This window comes from Pimephales promelas, chromosome 3, assembly GCF_988280905.1.
Source record: "Pimephales promelas chromosome 3, fPimPro1.hap1.1, whole genome shotgun sequence".
In the NCBI taxonomy this organism is placed as follows: domain Eukaryota; kingdom Metazoa; phylum Chordata; class Actinopteri; order Cypriniformes; family Leuciscidae; genus Pimephales; species Pimephales promelas.
The window spans coordinates 48450715-48470483 of NC_142771.1; the positions used below are offsets into that span (position 1 = coordinate 48450715).

At 39.9% G+C, this 19769-nt stretch overlaps 2 non-coding genes across 2 annotated transcripts; both read right to left on the minus strand.

Annotated features, from left to right (window-relative positions):
* Positions 1 to 10463: 10463 nt before the first annotated feature.
* Positions 10464 to 10536, minus strand: trnav-uac (transfer RNA valine (anticodon UAC)). Its single transcript has one exon. It is a non-coding gene; the product is annotated as a tRNA-Val (tRNA).
* A 1814-nt stretch (positions 10537 to 12350) lies between these two features.
* On the minus strand, positions 12351 to 12423 carry trnav-uac (transfer RNA valine (anticodon UAC)). Its single transcript has one exon. It is a non-coding gene; the product is annotated as a tRNA-Val (tRNA).
* Positions 12424 to 19769: the final 7346 nt, after the last annotated feature.

The following is a 19769-nucleotide window of genomic DNA, read 5'->3' on the forward strand; positions in this document are numbered from 1 at the left end:
AACCTCTTTATGTAAGACATGTGCTTTTTTGAAAATGGCTCCATCCCATAATCTTTCCTGCAAGCATTGTGACAAGCTGTTTAAATTCCACAAACAACAGATAAGAGCTCATTCGGAATGGCAGTCTGCCTACAGCTCTTTGGTACAATTGCCCTCACCTAATTTCAATAGTCCAAAAACTTTGTTGCGAATTTCAGCACGTATATTAAAAACCCCTTTACTTGTTTCCGCCCAGTTTCGAACTGAGGACCTTTGACGTGTAAAGCGAACGTGATAACCACTACACTACGGAAACTTAACTTGGAAGACAGTCCGACCTCTTTTAGCGTACGCTTGTTCGAAAGCGACTGAAACGATAGACTGCCCACTGTCCTTAAAATGGCAAAAAGCTGCTATTTTTGTTGGCAGACTAAACATTTTTTATTCCTCTACAGGAAACTTCAATGGTTATTTGTTTTGTTTTAGTCCTTTTCTAAAGAATTTACACCGCAAATCGCCCTGCAAGTGTTCTGACCTGCTCAACAGAAAACCACTCAAAAAATGTTAGCAAAGACCATCCACAGTTTCCGCCCAGTTTCGAACTGGGGACCTTTCGCGTGTGAGGCGAACGTGATAACCACTACACTACGGAAACATGCCCTGTAGGTGCAGGCAGAAATCTTCTGGTGCAGGCTTGTTAAAAAGTGTATAAAGGAAAAGTGAGCTGAGCCCTCCTGTTGTGGCAAACAGTTTAAATTTTCTGCGAAAAGCCAATTGCTGTTTCTGCTCTGTTTCGAACCGAGGACCATTCGCTTGTTAGGCGAACGTGATGACCACTACACTACAGAAACCTCCTTATGTAAGACATGTGCTTTTTTGAAAATGGCTCCATCCCATAATCTTTCCTGCAAGCATTGTGACAAGCTGTTTAAATTCCACAAACAACAGATAAGAGCTCATTCGGAATGGCAGTCTGCCTAGAGCTCTTTGGTACAATTGCCCTCACCTAATTTCAATAGTCCAAAAACTTTGTTGCGAATTTCAGCACGTATATTAAAAACCCCTTTACTTGTTTCCGCCCAGTTTCAAACTGAGGACCTTTGGCGTGTAAAGCGAACGTGATAACCACTACACTACGGAAACTTAACTTGGAAGACAGTCCGACCTCTTTTAGTGTACGCTTGTTCAAACGCGACTGAAACGATAGACTGCCCACTGTCCTTAAAATGGCAAAAAGCTGCTATTTTTGTTGGCAGACTAAACATTTTTTATTCCTCTACAGGAAACTTCAATGGTCATTTGTTTTGTTTTAGTCCTTTTCTAAAGAATTTACACCGCAAATCGCCCTGCAAGTGTTCTGACCTGCTCAACAGAAAACCACTCAAAAAATGTTAGCAAAGACCATCCACAGTTTCCGCCCAGTTTCGAACTGGGGACCTTTCGCGTGTGAGGCGAACGTGATAACCACTACACTACGGAAACATGCCCTGTAGGTGCAGGCAGAAATCTTCTGGTGCAGGCTTGTTAAAAAGTGTATAAAGGAAAAGTGAGCTGAGCCCTCCTGTTGTGGCAAACAGTTTAAATTTTCTGCGAAAAGCCAATTGCTGTTTCTGCTCTGTTTCGAACCGAGGACCATTCGCTTGTTAGGCGAACGTGATGACCACTACACTACAGAAACCTCTTTATGTAAGACATGTGCTTTTTTGAAAATGGCTCCATCCCATAATCTTTCCTGCAAGCATTGTGACAAGCTGTTTAAATTCCACAAACAACAGATAAGAGCTCATTCGGAATGGCAGTCTGCCTACAGCTCTTTGGTACAATTGCCCTCACCTAATTTCAATAGTCCAAAAACTTTGTTGCGAATTTCAGCACGTATATTAAAAACCCCTTTACTTGTTTCCGCCCAGTTTCGAACTGAGGACCTTTGACGTGTAAAGCGAACGTGATAACCACTACACTACGGAAACTTAACTTGGGAGACAGTCCGACCTCTTTTAGCGTACGCTTGTTCAAAAGCGACTGAAACGATAGACTGCCCACTCAAAAAGCTGCTATTTTTGTTGGCAGACTAAACATTTTTTAGTACTCTACAGGAAACTTCAATGGTCATTTGTTTTGTTTTAGTCCTTTTTCTATAGAATTTACACCGCAAATCGCCCTGCAAGTGTTCTGACCTGCTCAACAGAAAACCACTCAAAATTTTTTAGCAAAGACCATCCACAGTTTCCGCCCAGTTTCGAACTGGGGACCTTTCGCGTGTGAGGCGAACGTGATAACCACTACACTACGGAAACATGCCCTGTAGGTGCAGGCAGAAATCTTCTGGTGCAGGCTTGTTAAAAAGTGTATAAAGGAAAAGTGAGCTGAGCCCTCCTGTTGTGGCAAACAGTTAAAATTTTCTGCGAAAAGCCAATTGCTGTTTCTGCTCGGTTTCGAACCGAGGACCTTTCGCGTGTTAGGCGAACGTGATGACCACTACACTACAGAAACCTCCTTATGTAAGACATGTGCTTTTTCGAAAATGGCTCCATCCCATAATCTTTCCTGCAAGCATTGTGACAAGCTGTTTAAATTCCACAAACAACAGATAAGAGCTCATTCGGAATGGCAGTCTGCCTACAGCTCTTTGGTACAATTGCCCTCACCTAATTTCAATAGTCCAAAAACTTTGTTGCGAATTTCAGCACGTATATTAAAAACCCCTTTACTTGTTTCCGCCCAGTTTCAAACTGAGGACCTTTGGCGTGTAAAGCGAACGTGATAACCACTACACTACGGAAACTTAACTTGGAAGACAGTCCGACCTCTTTTAGCGTACGCTTGTTCAAAAGCGACTGAAACGATAGACTGCCCACTGTCCTTAAAATGGCAAAAAGCTGCTATTTTTGTTGGCAGACTAAACATTTTTTATTCCTCTACAGGAAACTTCAATGGTCATTTGTTTTGTTTTAGTCCTTTTCTAAAGAATTTACACCGCAAATCGCCCTGCAAGTGTTCTGACCTGCTCAACAGAAAACCACTCAAAAAATGTTAGCAAAGACCATCCACAGTTTCCGCCCAGTTTCGAACTGGGGACCTTTCGCGTGTGAGGCGAACGTGATAACCACTACACTACGGAAACATGCCCTGTAAGTGCAGGCAGAAATCTTCTGGTGCAGGCTTGTTAAAAAGTGTATAAAGGAAAAGTGAGCTGAGCCCTCCTGTTGTGGCAAACAGTTTAAATTTTCTGCCAAAAGCCAATTGCTGTTTCTGCTCGGTTTCGAACCGAGGACCTTTCGCATGTTAGGCGAACGTGATCACCACTACACTACAGAAACCTCCTTATGTAAGACATGTGCTTTTTCGAAAATGGCTCCATCCCATAATCTTTCCTGCAAGCATTGTGACAAGCTGTTTAAATTCCACAAACAACAGATAAGAGCTCATTCGGAATGGCAGTCTGCCTACAGCTCTTTGGTACAATTGCCCTCACCTAATTTCAATAGTCCAAAAACTTTGTTGCGAATTTCAGCACGTATATTAAAAACCCCTTTACTTGTTTCCGCCCAGTTTCGAACTGAGGACCTTTCGCGTGTAAAGCAAACGTGATAACCACTACACTACGGAAACTTAACTTGGAAGACAGTACGACCTCTTTTAGCGTACGCTTGTTCAAAAGCGACTGAAACGATAGACTGCCCACTGTCCTTAAAATGGCAAAAAGCTGCTATTTTTGTTGGCAGACTAAACATTTTTTATTACTCTTCAGGAAACTTCAATGGTCATTTGTTTTGTTTTAGTCCTTTTCTAAAGAATTTACACCGCAAATCGCCCTGCAAGTGTTCTGACCTGCTCAACAGAAAACCACTCAAAAAATGTTAGCAAAGACCATCCACAGTTTCCGCCCAGTTTCGAACTGGGGACCTTTCGCGTGTGAGGCGAACGTGATAACCACTACACTACGGAAACATGCCCTGTAAGTGCAGGCAGAAATCTTCTGGTGCAGGCTTGTTAAAAAGTGTATAAAGGAAAAGTGAGCTGAGCCCTCCTGTTGTGGCAAACAGTTTAAATTTTCTGCGAAAAGCCAATTGCTGTTTCTGCTCGGTTTCGAACCGAGGACCTTTCGCGTGTTAGGCGAACGTGATGACCACTACACTACAGAAACCTCCTTATGTAAGACATGTGCTTTTTCGAAAATGGCTCCATCCCATAATCTTTCCTGCAAGCATTGTGACAAGCTGTTTAAATTCCACAAACAACAGATAAGAGCTCATTCGGAATGGCAGTCTGCCTACAGCTCTTTGGTACAATTGCCCTCACCTAATTTCAATAGTCCAAAAACTTTGTTTCGAATTTCAGCACGTATATTAAAAACCCCTTTACTTGTTTCCGCCCAGTTTCGAACTGAGGACCTTTGACGTGTAAAGCGAACGTGATAACCACTACACTACGGAAACTTAACTTGGGAGACAGTCCGACCTCATTTAGCGTACGCTTGTTCAAAAGCGACTGAAACGATAGACTGCCCACTGTCCTTAAAATGGCAAAAAGCTGCTATTTTTGTTGGCAGACTAAACATTTTTTATTACTCTACAGGAAACTTCAATGGTCATTTGTTTTGTTTTAGTCCTTTTTCTATAGAATTTACACCGCAAATCGCCCTGCAAGTGTTCTGACCTGCTCAACAGAAAACCACTCAAAATTTTTTAGCAAAGACCATCCACAGTTTCCGCCCAGTTTCGAACTGGGGACCTTTCGCGTGTGAGGCGAACGTGATAACCACTACACTACGGAAACATGCCCTGTAGGTGCAGGCAGAAATCTTCTGGTGCAGGCTTGTTAAAAAGTGTATAAAGGAAAAGTGAGCTGAGCCCTCCTGTTGTGGCAAACAGTTAAAATTTTCTGCGAAAAGCCAATTGCTGTTTCTGCTCGGTTTCGAACCGAGGACCTTTCGCGTGTTAGGCGAACGTGATGACCACTACACTACAGAAACCTCCTTATGTAAGACATGTGCTTTTTCGAAAATGGCTCCATCCCATAATCTTTCCTGCAAGCATTGTGACAAGCTGTTTAAATTCCACAAACAACAGATAAGAGCTCATTCGGAATGGCAGTCTGCCTACAGCTCTTTGGTACAATTGCCCTCACCTAATTTCAATAGTCCAAAAACTTTGTTGCGAATTTCAGCACGTATATTAAAAACCCCTTTACTTGTTTTCGCCCAGTTTCAAACTGAGGACCTTTGGCGTGTAAAGCAAACGTGATAACCACTACACTACGGAAACTTAACTTGGAAGACAGTCCGACCTCTTTTAGCGTACGCTTGTTCAAAAGCGACTGAAACTATAGACTGCCCACTGTCCTTAAAATGGCAAAAAGCTGCTATTTTTGTTGGCAGACTAAACATTTTTTATTCCTCTACAGGAAACTTCAATGGTCATTTGTTTTGTTTTAGTCCTTTTCTAAAGAATTTACACCGCAAATCGCCCTGCAAGTGTTCTGACCTGCTCAACAGAAAACCACTCAAAAAATGTTAGCAAAGACCATCCACAGTTTCCGCCCAGTTTCGAACTGGGGACCTTCCGCGTGTGAGGCGAACGTGATAACCACTACACTACGGAAACATGCCCTGTAAGTGCAGGCAGAAATCTTCTGGTGCAGGCTTGTTAAAAAGTGTATAAAGGAAAAGTGAGCTGAGCCCTCCTGTTGTGGCAAACAGTTTAAATTTTCTGCCAAAAGCCAATTGCTGTTTCTGCTCGGTTTCGAACCGAGGACCTTTCGCGTGTTAGGCGAACGTGATGACCACTACACTACAGAAACCTCCTTATGTAAGACATGTGCTTTTTCGAAAATGGCTCCATCCCATAATCTTTCCTGCAAGCATTGTGACAAGCTGTTTAAATTCCACAAACAACAGATAAGAGCTCATTCGGAATGGCAGTCTGCCTACAGCTCTTTGGTACAATTGCCCTCACCTAATTTCAATAGTCCAAAAACTTTGTTGCGAATTTCAGCACGTATATTAAAAACCCCTTTACTTGTTTCCGCCCAGTTTCGAACTGAGGACCTTTCGCGTGTAAAGCAAACGTGATAACCACTACACTACGGAAACTTAACTTGGAAGACAGTACGACCTCTTTTAGCGTACGCTTGTTCAAAAGCGACTGAAACGATAGACTGCCCACTGTCCTTAAAATGGCAAAAAGCTGCTATTTTTGTTGGCAGACTAAACATTTTTTATTACTCTTCAGGAAACTTCAATGGTCATTTGTTTTGTTTTAGTCCTTTTCTAAAGAATTTACACCGCAAATCGCCCTGCAAGTGTTCTGACCTGCTCAACAGAAAACCACTCAAAAAATGTTAGCAAAGACCATCCACAGTTTCCGCCCAGTTTCGAACTGGGGACCTTTCGCGTGTGAGGCGAACGTGATAACCACTACACTACGGAAACATGCCCTGTAAGTGCAGGCAGAAATCTTCTGGTGCAGGCTTGTTAAAAAGTGTATAAAGGAAAAGTGAGCTGAGCCCTCCTGTTGTGGCAAACAGTTTAAATTTTCTGCCAAAAGCCAATTGCTGTTTCTGCTCGGTTTCGAACCGAGGACCTTTCGCGTGTTAGGCGAACGTGATGACCACTACACTACAGAAACCTCCTTATGTAAGACATGTGCTTTTTCGAAAATGGCTCCATCCCATAATCTTTCCTGCAAGCATTGTGACAAGCTGTTTAAATTCCACAAACAACAGATAAGAGCTCATTCGGAATGGCAGTCTGCCTACAGCTCTTTGGTACAATTGCCCTCACCTAATTTCAATAGTCCAAAAACTTTGTTGCGAATTTCAGCACGTATATTAAAAACCCCTTTACTTGTTTCCGCCCAGTTTCGAACTGAGGACCTTTGACGTGTAAAGCGAACGTGATAACCACTACACTACGGAAACTTAACTTGGGAGACAGTCCGACCTCATTTAGCGTACGCTTGTTCAAAAGCGACTGAAACGATAGACTGCCCACTCAAAAAGCTGCTATTTTTGTTGGCAGACTAAACATTTTTTATTACTCTACAGGAAACTTCAATGGTCATTTGTTTTGTTTTAGTCCTTTTTCTATAGAATTTACACCGCAAATCGCCCTGCAAGTGTTCTGACCTGCTCAACAGAAAACCACTCAAAATTTTTTTAGCAAAGACCATCCACAGTTTCCGCCCAGTTTCGAACTGGGGACCTTTCGCGTGTGAGGCGAACGTGATAACCACTACACTACGGAAACATGCCCTGTAGGTGCAGGCAGAAATCTTCTGGTGCAGGCTTGTTAAAAAGTGTATAAAGGAAAAGTGAGCTGAGCCCTCCTGTTGTGGCAAACAGTTAAAATTTTCTGCGAAAAGCCAATTGCTGTTTCTGCTCGGTTTCGAACCGAGGACCTTTCGCGTGTTAGGCGAACGTGATGACCACTACACTACAGAAACCTCCTTATGTAAGACATGTGCTTTTTCGAAAATGGCTCCATCCCATAATCTTTCCTGCAAGCATTGTGACAAGCTGTTTAAATTCCACAAACAACAGATAAGAGCTCATTCGGAATGGCAGTCTGCCTACAGCTCTTTGGTACAATTGCCCTCACCTAATTTCAATAGTCTAAAAACTTTGTTGCGAATTTCAACACGTATATTAAAAACCCCTTTACTTGTTTTCGCCCAGTTTCAAACTGAGGACCTTTGGCGTGTAAAGCGAACGTGATAACCACTACACTACGGAAACTTAACTTGGAAGACAGTCCGACCTCTTTTAGCGTACGCTTGTTCAAAAGCGACTGAAACGATAGACTGCCCACTGTCCTTAAAATGGCAAAAAGCTGCTATTTTTGTTGGCAGACTAAACATTTTTTATTCCTCTACAGGAAACTTCAATGGTCATTTGTTTTGTTTTAGTCCTTTTCTAAAGAATTTACACCGCAAATCGCCCTGCAAGTGTTCTGACCTGCTCAACAGAAAACCACTCAAAAAATGTTAGCAAAGACCATCCACAGTTTCCGCCCAGTTTCGAACTGGGGACCTTCCACGTGTGAGGCGAACGTGATAACCACTACACTACGGAAAATTAACTTGAGAGACAGTCCGACCTCTTTTAGCGTACGCTTGTTCAAAAGCGACTGAAACGATAGACTGCCCACTGTCCTTAAAATGGCAAAAAGCTGCTATTTTTGTTGGCAGACTAAACATTTTTTATTACTCTACAGGAAACTTCAATGGTCATTTGTTTTGTTTTAGTCGTTTTCTAAAGAATTTACACCGGAAATCGCCCTGCAAGTGTTCTGACCTGCTTAACAGAAAACCACTCAAAACATGTTAGCAAAGACCATCCACAGTTTCCGCCCAGTTTCGAACTGGGGACCTTTCGCGTGTGAGGCGAACGTGATAACCACTACACTACGGAAACATGCCCTGTAAGTGCAGGCAGAAATCTTCTGGTGCAGGCTTGTTAAAAAGTGTATAAAGGAAAAGTGAGCTGAGCCCTCCTGTTGTGGCAAACAGTTTAAATTTTCTGCCAAAAGCCGATTGCTGTTTCTGCTCGGTTTCGAACCGAGGACCTTTCGCGTGTTAGGCGAACGTGATCACCACTACACTACAGAAACCTCCTTATGTAAGACATGTGCTTTTTTGAAAATGGCTCCATCCCATAATCTTTCCTGCAAGCATTGTGACAAGCTGTTTAAATTCCACAAACAACAGATAAGAGCTCATTCGGAATGGCAGTCTGCCTACAGCTCTTTGGTACAATTGCCCTCACCTAATTTCAATAGTCCAAAAACTTTGTTGCGAATTTCAGCACGTATATTAAAAACCCCTTTACTTGTTTCCGCCCAGTTTCGAACTGAGGACCTTTCGCGTGTAAAGCAAACGTGATAACCACTACACTACGGAAACTTAACTTGGAAGACAGTACGACCTCTTTTAGCGTATGCTTGTTCAAAAGCGACTGAAACGATAGACTGCCCACTGTCCTTAAAATGGCAAAAAGCTGCTATTTTTGTTGGCAGACTAAACATTTTTTATTACTCTTCAGGAAACTTCAATGGTCATTTGTTTTGTTTTAGTCCTTTTCTAAAGAATTTACACCGCAAATCGCCCTGCAAGTGTTCTGACCTGCTCAACAGAAAACCACTCAAAAAATGTTAGCAAAGACCATCCACAGTTTCCGCCCAGTTTCGAACTGGGGACCTTTCGCGTGTGATGCGAACGTGATAACCACTACACTACGGAAACATGCCCTGTAAGTGCAGGCAGAAATCTTCTGGTGCAGGCTTGTTAAAAAGTGTATAAAGGAAAAGTGAGCTGAGCCCTCCTGTTGTGGCAAACAGTTTAAATTTTCTGCCAAAAGCCAATTGCTGTTTCTGCTCGGTTTCGAACCGAGGACCTTTCGCGTGTTAGGCGAACGTGATGACCACTACACTACAGAAACCTCCTTATGTAAGACATGTGCTTTTTCGAAAATGGCTCCATCCCATAATCTTTCCTGCAAGCATTGTGACAAGCTGTTTAAATTCCACAAACAACAGATAAGAGCTCATTCGGAATGGCAGTCTGCCTACAGCTCTTTGGTACAATTGCCCTCACCTAATTTCAATAGTCCAAAAACTTTGTTGCGAATTTCAGCACGTATATTAAAAACCCCTTTACTTGTTTCCGCCCAGTTTCGAACTGAGGACCTTTCGCGTGTGAGGCGAACGTGATAACCGCTACACTACGGAAAATTAACTTGGAAGACAGTCCGACCTCTTTTAGCGTACGCTTGTTCAAAAGCGACTGAAACGATAGACTGCCCACTGTCCTTAAAATGGCAAAAAGCTGCTATTTTTGTTGGCAGACTAAACATTTTTTATTACTCTTCAGGAAACTTCAATGGTCATTTGTTTTGTTTTAGTCCTTTTCTAAAGAATTTACACCGCAAATCGCCCTGCAAGTGTTCTGACCTGCTCAACAGAAAACCACTCAAAAAATGTTAGCAAAGACCATCCACAGTTTCCGCCCAGTTTCGAACTGGGGACCTTTCGCGTGTGAGGCGAACGTGATAACCACTACACTACGGAAACATGCCCTGTAGGTGCAGGCAGAAATCTTCTGGTGCAGGCTTGTTAAAAAGTGTATAAAGGAAAAGTGAGCTGAGCCGTCCTGTTGTGGCAAACAGTTTAAATTTTCTGCCAAAAGCCAATTGCTGTTTCTGCTCGGTTTCGAACCGAGGACCTTTCGCGTGTTAGGCGAACGTGATCACCACTACACTACAGAAACCTCCTTATGTTCGACATGTGCTTTTTCGAAAATGGCTCCATCCCATAATCTTTCCTGCAAGCATTGTGACAAGCTGTTTAAATTCCACAAACAACAGATAAGAGCTCATTCGGAATGGCAGTCTGCCTACAGCTCTTTGGTACAATTGCCCTCACCTAATTTCAATAGTCCAAAAACTTTGTTTCGAATTTCAGCACGTATATTAAAAACCCCTTTACTTGTTTCCGCCCAGTTTCGAACTGAGGACCTTTCGCGTGTAAAGCGAACGTGATAACCACTACACTACGGAAACTTAACTTGGGAGACAGTCCGACCTCTTTTAGCGTACGCTTGTTCAAAAGCGACTGAAACGATAGACTGCCCACTCAAAAAGCTGCTATTTTTGTTGGCAGACTAAACATTTTTTATTACTCTACAGGAAACTTCAATGGTCATTTGTTTTGTTTTAGTCCTTTTTCTATAGAATTTACACCGCAAATCGCCCTGCAAGTGTTCTGACCTGCTCAACAGAAAACCACTCAAAAATTTTTAACAAAGACCATCCACAGTTTCCGCCCAGTTTCGAACTGGGGACCTTTCGCGTGTGAGGCGAACGTGATAACCACTACACTACGGAAACATGCCCTGTAGGTGCAGGCAGAAATCTTCTGGTGCAGGCTTGTTAAAAAGTGTATAAAGGAAAAGTGAGCTGAGCCCTCCTGTTGTGGCAAACAGTTAAAATTTTCTGCGAAAAGCCAATTGCTGTTTCTGCTCGGTTTCGAACCGAGGACCTTTCGCGTGTTAGGCGAACGTGATGACCACTACACTACAGAAACCTCCTTATGTAAGACATGTGCTTTTTCGAAAATGGCTCCATCCCATAATCTTTCCTGCAAGCATTGTGACAAGCTGTTTAAATTCCACAAACAACAGATAAGAGCTCATTCGGAATGGAAGTCTGCCTACAGCTCTTTGGTACAATTGCCCTCACCTAATTTCAATAGTCCAAAAACTTTGTTGCGAATTTCAGCACGTATATTAAAAACCCCTTTACTTGTTTCCGCCCAGTTTCGAACTGAGGACCTTTCGCGTGTGAGGCGAACGTGATAACCGCTACACTACGGAAAATTAACTTGGAAGACAGTCCGACCTCTTTTAGCGTACGCTTGTTCAAAAGCGACTGAAACGATAGACTGCCCACTGTCCTTAAAATGGCAAAAAGCTGCTATTTTTGTTGGCAGACTAAACATTTTTTATTACTCTTCAGGAAACTTCAATGGTCATTTGTTTTGTTTTAGTCCTTTTCTAAAGAATTTACACCGCAAATCGCCCTGCAAGTGTGGGCAACGTGATAACCGCTACACTACGGAAAATTAACTTGGAAGACAGTCCGACCTCTTTTAGCGTACGCTTGTTCAAAAGCGACTGAAACGATAGACTGCCCACTGTCCTTAAAATGGCAAAAAGCTGCTATTTTTGTTGGCAGACTAAACATTTTTTATTACTCTTCAGGAAACTTCAATGGTCATTTGTTTTGTTTTAGTCCTTTTCTAAAGAATTTACACCGCAAATCGCCCTGCAAGTGTTCTGACCTGCTCAACAGAAAACCACTCAAAAAATGTTAGCAAAGACCATCCACAGTTTCCGCCCAGTTTCGAACTGGGGACCTTTCGCGTGTGAGGCGAACGTGATAACCACTACACTACGGAAACATGCCCTGTAGGTGCAGGCAGAAATCTTCTGGTGCAGGCTTGTTAAAAAGTGTATAAAGGAAAAGTGAGCTGAGCCCTCCTGTTGTGGCAAACAGTTTAAATTTTCTGCCAAAAGCCGATTGCTGTTTCTGCTCGGTTTCGAACCGAGGACCTTTCGCGTGTTAGGCGAACGTGATGACCACTACACTACAGAAACCTCCTTATGTAAGACATGTGCTTTTTTGAAAATGGCTCCATCCCATAATCTTTCCTGCAAGCATTGTGACAAGCTGTTTAAATTCCACAAACAACAGATAAGAGCTCATTCGGAATGGCAGTCTGCCTACAGCTCTTTGGTACAATTGCCCTCACCTAATTTCAATAGTCCAAAAACTTTGTTTCGAATTTCAGCACGTATATTAAAAACCCCTTTACTTGTTTCCGCCCAGTTTCGAACTGAGGACCTTTCGCGTGTAAAGCGAACGTGATAACCACTACACTACGGAAACTTAACTTGGGAGACAGTCCGACCTCTTTTAGCGTACGCTTGTTCAAAAGCGACTGAAACGATAGACTGCCCACTCAAAAAGCTGCTATTTTTGTTGGCAGACTAAACATTTTTTATTACTCTACAGGAAACTTCAATGGTCATTTGTTTTGTTTTAGTCCTTTTTCTATAGAATTTACACCGCAAATCGCCCTGCAAGTGTTCTGACCTGCTCAACAGAAAACCACTCAAAATTTTTTAGCAAAGACCATCCACAGTTTCCGCCCAGTTTCGAACTGGGGACCTTTCGCGTGTGAGGCGAACGTGATAACCACTACACTACGGAAACATGCCCTGTAGGTGCTGGCAGAAATCTTCTGGTGCAGGCTTGTTAAAAAGTGTATAAAGGAAAAGTGAGCTGAGCCCTCCTGTTGTGGCAAACAGTTAAAATTTTCTGCGAAAAGCCAATTGCTGTTTCTGCTCGGTTTCGAACCGAGGACCTTTCGCGCGGGAGCCGAAAATGGTTAAGCTTAACTTCCCTTAACTTTTCCCATTCATTCTCTATGGTAGTGCTTAACACTACGGATGCAATCTACTTTTGGCCACACGTAGACTTCCCGGCGCTGTTTCGCTTTTCCGTGGCGGGGAATTTAAAAAGCGAAGCGTCATCTGTCTACCCGTTTTATTACCGGAGAGATATTTGTTTACCGACTTGTCAGCAAACTTGTTTCGTTTTGTTAGTGTCTAAACTACCCGCAGACAGACTTTAACTCAGGTGAGTGCATATACTTTATTATTCAAATATTTTATCATTTAAATTGCATGTATATTGTCATGTAATCGTATTGTTATCGTGTTGAATGGATTGTGACGATAAGAAACAGCTATTTTATAAGAGTATCTTTGTTTGTAAAGGTGAATGTTTCATCATAATCTCTAACTATGTTTAATATATAAGTTAACATTGCAGAAAGATGTAATGTGCAGTAGTATGGAGGACCAAACCTGCAGTTAAAAATTAATGAATGAATAAATAAATAAATGAATGAATGAATAAATAAATAAATAAATAAAATTAAATGTGATAATAGGAAAATACATAAAGGAATAAACGACTTGATAAAATAATTATGATAAGATTTTAATCAAATATATTTTTGTATAATTTCCCCCAAATATATCATTTTTTGCTTTTATATTTTAATGTATTTGTATTCGTTTTAATTGTATTTATTTATTATTTTATTTCTTTGTTCAGTTTATTCTTATATTTATTTATGCATTCATTTAATTATATATTTATTTTATATAATATATACTGTATATTTATATATTATTAATATATTATATTAATATATATATTTATTTATTCCAATTTGTTTTTATTTCCAGATATATTTGTTTTAACCTTTATTTATTTAAATTTTCTTTCTTTAGTTTTATATCTATTTTTACAGTATTTCATTTATTGATGTGCATGATAATTAGGTTGGTTGGTCTTGCTTACCAAATATAAATATTAATTAACACATAAATAAAAGCAGAAAGGGAAGGGAAAAAAATACAAAAATGATTTTGATTAAGAATAAATCATATTTATTTTATCAAGTCATTTATTCCTTAATTTATTTTCCTATTATCAAATGTATCTTTTTTTTTTACTTATTAATGTTTAATTTCTGCAGGTTTGGTCCTCCTATATTGTAATTAATATCACACACACATATTACATTTAAATTATGAACAAATAGATATATGTGTGCAATTTAATAGTACAATTTAACATTTTTAATTAGTTAAACTTGTTAACTTTTTATATATACATGCATACATTTCTGCATATATATTTTTATATATTATTTTATTTATTTATTTTATAGTAATGGAGGAGGAAGAAGAACTGGAAAGTTTTTCTCCAACAAAATATCTCACACAGCTGAGTAAGTAAATCAAGTATCTTGTCATGTGTGTTATATATACCCATGTCAAATTCTTATAAAATTGGAATAAAAATTGAACATACTGGAGAGAAACCATTCAAATTATAATGCGTAATTTTTAGGCTCATCTGCAGCCACAGGATCCACAGTCTTATTTACAACAGGTTACTTTACACATCCATTTTGGAGGCTTATTCAATTACATACTTATCCTCCATGTTCTTTTGTTCTAACTACTGTTAAGGTTTGAATATACCAGTGGTGAAGGTGGGTGCACTTCATGAATTGTATGCATGCTAAACTGTTATTTGTTGTGGAAAAAATTGACTATTTACTTACAAGCATTTGAACATTATCAGAATGTGCATTACTAGAACAAATAACAGAATAAATAGAATAAAAGAATAAATAATGATTAGTCATTTAATGTAGTCAAGACAATCAAATACATATGTACATTCAGTTTTTAATTTCCTCCCTGTGCTTTTCCTTGCAGCTCCTCCAACAACATCGGCACCTGTGTGTAGGCCTTCATCAGGGTGAAGGCTTTGCACCATCTCACGCAGCACAATCAGCCTCTACACCTGCACCAATGCTGTCTGCACTCACTGAAACCCCTGTTCCCAGCTACTTGAACACAAAAGTAAAGACGTGCATTACACACGTGTATTAAATGTGTTATTCACGCATATACAATATTATACATATTAATGCACTTTTAATATATATATACAGTGGTGTGAATAAGTGTTTGCCCCCATGCTAAAGTTGCCTAAAAAGAGGAATAAAAATAATCTTTTGGATATTGATCTTAATGCCTTAATTAGAAAAATGTGGAAAACTCCAACCTTTAAGGACACAAATTTTCTTTGTGAATGAATAATGTATCATAAATAAATAAATGTTTTTCCTTAAAATACAGGGTGCATAAGTCAGGGCACCCCTTTGTTAAATTCCCATAGAGTCAGGCAGATTTTTATTTTTAAAAGCCAGTTATTTCATGGATCCAGGATAATATGCATCCTGATAAAGTTCCCTTGGCCTTTGGAATTAAAATATCCCCACATCATCACACACCTTCCACCACACCTAGAGATTGGCATGGGGTAGTACTTTCCATAAGATCATCTTTCAATGCAAATCAAACCAGCTATTAGGCTAACTGAAGTAAAACCATGCAAACACTTATTCACACCACTGTATATATATATATATATATATATATATATATGGATGTTCATTAAAATTACAAAAGTATTGTATTTTATTGCATTGCATTGTAAGTTCATTTATTGACTAGCATTATTTTATCTTGCTCAGATTTGAAAAAACACTAAATATTAAGTATTGTTACTATTAAACACTGTACATAATTATTTACTTTTAAAAATGTTCTTGTTTTTTTTTTTTCATTTTCTCCACAACCATATTATTATTGCTGTTATTTAATCTATAATTTTAAATTGTTAAATTTCTTTCCATTGTCCATTAAAATCAAACAGTTTAGTCCTTGTTTGCATTGCAATTTGGTGTGTTTTTAAAGTTAATTATATTGACTTGCATTATTTTATCTTGGTCAGATGTGTAAACACTATTAATAACTGTTAATTAAACATTGTACATAATTATTTGTTATTTTTTTAAATCTTGTTTTTTCCCCAGCTTTATGTTGTTATTATTATTGTTATTATTCATGTTATTGTTTTTTAATCTATAAGTATTTAATACAGTACCTTTTTCAGTTTTACATAATAATATGTATATTATTGTATTATAAATAAAATGATAAATGTACTATTTGGTGTTTACTGGTTGTTTTTCATATATATATATTGGATTTTTGTGCATAGTTAAAGAAATATAATGTGAAAATCTCTAAAAAAATAAAATAAAGGTATATAAAACATTATCAAAATGTTCTTTACAATTATTCACATTCAAATATTTTCTATATTAAAAGAGAACTATACCCTATTATAATTTAAATGTTTATTGAGATAATTGGACATTTCGTACATCCTACACAAAAACAAATCTTAAAAGTTTTATTCTATTTTCAGCAAAAATTTAGTTTATTATATGTAAATCGTACTTGACATGAATTTGTAATCATTTTTTAATCTAGATACAATATATGATATTTGTGGTCGAGACGGGACTCGAACCTATGATTTTGTGTATTTTTTCTGGCCCGCCTCCCTGAAATTTCCTGCGTTCCTATTGGCTGGCAGCGCTCTACACCTACGCGCGACTGGCCTTGGCGTGTAAAGCGAACGTGATAACCACTACACTACGGAAACTTAACTTGGAAGACAGTCCGACCTCTTTTAGCGTACGCTTGTTCGAAAGCGACTGAAACGATAGACTGCCCACTGTCCTTAAAATGGCAAAAAGCTGCTATTTTTGTTGGCAGACTAAACATTTTTTATTCCTCTACAGGAAACTTCAATGGTCATTTGTTTTGTTTTAGTCCTTTTCTAAAGAATTTACACCGCAAATCGCCCTGCAAGTGTTCTGACCTGCTCAACAGAAAACCACTCAAAAAATGTTAGCAAAGACCATCCACAGTTTCCGCCCAGTTTCGAACTGGGGACCTTTCGCGTGTGAGGCGAACGTGATAACCACTACACTACGGAAACATGCCCTGTAGGTGCAGGCAGAAATCTTCTGGTGCAGGCTTGTTAAAAAGTGTATAAAGGAAAAGTGAGCTGAGCCCTCCTGTTGTGGCAAACAGTTTAAATTTTCTGCGAAAAGCCAATTGCTGTTTCTGCTCTGTTTCGAACCGAGGACCATTCGCTTGTTAGGCGAACGTGATGACCACTACACTACAGAAACCTCTTTATGTAAGACATGTGCTTTTTTGAAAATGGCTCCATCCCATAATCTTTCCTGCAAGCATTGTGACAAGCTGTTTAAATTCCACAAACAACAGATAAGAGCTCATTCGGAATGGCAGTCTGCCTACAGCTCTTTGGTACAATTGCCCTCACCTAATTTCAATAGTCCAAAAACTTTGTTGCGAATTTCAGCACGTATATTAAAAACCCCTTTACTTGTTTCCGCCCAGTTTCGAACTGAGGACCTTTGACGTGTAAAGCGAACGTGATAACCACTACACTACGGAAACTTAACTTGGAAGACAGTCCGACCTCTTTTAGCGTACGCTTGTTCGAAAGCGACTGAAACGATAGACTGCCCACTGTCCTTAAAATGGCAAAAAGCTGCTATTTTTGTTGGCAGACTAAACATTTTTTATTCCTCTACAGGAAACTTCAATGGTTATTTGTTTTGTTTTAGTCCTTTTCTAAAGAATTTACACCGCAAATCGCCCTGCAAGTGTTCTGACCTGCTCAACAGAAAACCACTCAAAAAATGTTAGCAAAGACCATCCACAGTTTCCGCCCAGTTTCGAACTGGGGACCTTTCGCGTGTGAGGCGAACGTGATAACCACTACACTACGGAAACATGCCCTGTAGGTGCAGGCAGAAATCTTCTGGTGCAGGCTTGTTAAAAAGTGTATAAAGGAAAAGTGAGCTGAGCCCTCCTGTTGTGGCAAACAGTTTAAATTTTCTGCGAAAAGCCAATTGCTGTTTCTGCTCTGTTTCGAACCGAGGACCATTCGCTTGTTAGGCGAACGTGATGACCACTACACTACAGAAACCTCCTTATGTAAGACATGTGCTTTTTTGAAAATGGCTCCATCCCATAATCTTTCCTGCAAGCATTGTGACAAGCTGTTTAAATTCCACAAACAACAGATAAGAGCTCATTCGGAATGGCAGTCTGCCTAGAGCTCTTTGGTACAATTGCCCTCACCTAATTTCAATAGTCCAAAAACTTTGTTGCGAATTTCAGCACGTATATTAAAAACCCCTTTACTTGTTTCCGCCCAGTTTCAAACTGAGGACCTTTGGCGTGTAAAGCGAACGTGATAACCACTACACTACGGAAACTTAACTTGGAAGACAGTCCGACCTCTTTTAGTGTACGCTTGTTCAAACGCGACTGAAACGATAGACTGCCCACTGTCCTTAAAATGGCAAAAAGCTGCTATTTTTGTTGGCAGACTAAACATTTTTTATTACTCTACAGGAAACTTCAATGGTCATTTGTTTTGTTTTAGTCCTTTTCTAAAGAATTTACACCGCAAATCGCCCTGCAAGTGTTCTGACCTGCTCAACAGAAAACCACTCAAAAAATGTTAGCAAAGACCATCCACAGTTTCCGCCCAGTTTCGAACTGGGGACCTTTCGCGTGTGAGGCGAACGTGATAACCACTACACTACGGAAACATGCCCTGTAGGTGCAGGCAGAAATCTTCTGGTGCAGGCTTGTTAAAAAGTGTATAAAGGAAAAGTGAGCTGAGCCCTCCTGTTGTGGCAAACAGTTAAAATTTTCTGCGTAAAGCCAATTGCTGTTTCTGCTCGGTTTCGAACCGAGGACCTTTCGCGTGTTAGGCGAACGTGATGACCACTACACTACGGAAACTTAACTTGGAAGACAGTCCGACCTCTTTTAGCGTACGCTTGTTCAAAAGCGACTGAAACGATAGACTGCCCACTGTCCTTAAAATGGCAAAAAGCTGCTATTTTTGTTGGCAGACTAAACATTTTTTATTCCTCTACAGGAAACTTCAATGGTCATTTGTTTTGTTTTAGTCCTTTTCTAAAGAATTTACACCGCAAATCGCCCTGCAAGTGTTCTGACCTGCTCAACAGAAAACCACTCAAAAAATGTTAGCAAAGACCATCCACAGTTTCCGCCCAGTTTCGAACTGGGGACCTTTCGCGTGTGAGGCGAACGTGATAACCACTACACTACGGAAACATGCCCTGTAGGTGCAGGCAGAAATCTTCTGGTGCAGGCTTGTTAAAAAGTGTATAAAGGAAAAGTGAGCTGAGCCCTCCTGTTGTGGCAAACAGTTTAAATTTTCTGCGAAAAGCCAATTGCTGTTTCTGCTCTGTTTCGAACCGAGGACCATTCGCTTGTTAGGCGAACGTGATGACCACTACACTACAGAAACCTCTTTATGTAAGACATGTGCTTTTTTGAAAATGGCTCCATCCCATAATCTTTCCTGCAAGCATTGTGACAAGCTGTTTAAATTCCACAAACAACAGATAAGAGCTCATTCGGAATGGCAGTCTGCCTACAGCTCTTTGGTACAATTGCCCTCACCTAATTTCAATAGTCCAAAAACTTTGTTGCGAATTTCAGCACGTATATTAAAAACCCCTTTACTTGTTTCCGCCCAGTTTCGAACTGAGGACCTTTGACGTGTAAAGCGAACGTGATAACCACTACACTACGGAAACTTAACTTGGGAGACAGTCCGACCTCTTTTAGCGTACGCTTGTTCAAAAGCGACTGAAACGATAGACTGCCCACTCAAAAAGCTGCTATTTTTGTTGGCAGACTAAACATTTT